Source organism: Sinocyclocheilus anshuiensis, unplaced genomic scaffold (assembly GCF_001515605.1).
Source record: "Sinocyclocheilus anshuiensis isolate Anshui unplaced genomic scaffold, SAMN03320099.WGS_v1.1 C32055682, whole genome shotgun sequence".
Taxonomy (NCBI): domain Eukaryota; kingdom Metazoa; phylum Chordata; class Actinopteri; order Cypriniformes; family Cyprinidae; genus Sinocyclocheilus; species Sinocyclocheilus anshuiensis.
In genome coordinates this window covers 1-662 of record NW_015609949.1, presented here as the reverse complement: position 1 = coordinate 662, position 662 = coordinate 1, and the positions used below count along the sequence as shown (strand labels likewise).

The window sequence follows — 662 nt, the reverse complement described above, 5'->3', positions numbered from 1 at the left end:
GGCGGGGTCAGGGGTCACTGCTCTTCTTTCTTCACTTCCTCATACTGCGGCTCATCGCCTTCCTCTTTATCTTTCTCTCCCTCTTCGTCCGCTCGTGCGTTCGGGACCCACAGTCCCGACTCGATGCAGCGCTTCATGTGGTGTTTGGCCTCCTGCAAGAGAGGAAGATCATCAGACTACCATCAACACTCCGAGCCTGGCGTCACGCGGCGCACACTGACCGTCGGGTCCATCCTGCTGATGGCGTCCTGCAGCATCTGAATGTCTTTATCGTCGAAGCACTTCTGCATCTCCTGCGGGACGAAGCATCAGCATGTTCACAATCATCCACACTTCACCTGCTCGGAGTCTCTGTGATTCCAGTGAGCACTAACTAGTGTTCATTCTGCCGACTGCTTATGTCCTTCTTTATTTACTCCCATTAAACAAGCCGTTAGATCTGGTCCTCATGAGTACAGTAGCTGTGTGGTGTGTGTGTCTCACCGCAGGCAGCGACTCGTACACCTCCACTGGATCCAGGCCGCCGGGACCCAGGCGCTTCTGCCGCTCCTCCTCCTCGTACTCCTTCAAGGCTTTCTCGATGCGGATCTTGGCTCGTCCGCGCACTCGCTCCTTAAAGGACTCCAGCTCGTCGTTGAAGGCGTCCTGATACTGCTGGTCTG

The 662-nt window shown here is 55.7% G+C and overlaps 1 long non-coding RNA gene across 1 annotated transcript; it reads right to left on the bottom strand.

Moving 5' to 3' along the window:
- Window positions 1-6: 6 nt before the first annotated feature.
- LOC107682316 (uncharacterized) lies at window positions 7-656 on the bottom strand. Its single transcript, XR_001633450.1, has 3 exons — window positions 484-656; window positions 222-293; window positions 7-152 (listed from the first exon to the last, which is right to left on the bottom strand). It is a non-coding gene; the product is annotated as an uncharacterized LOC107682316 (long non-coding RNA).
- Window positions 657-662: the final 6 nt, after the last annotated feature.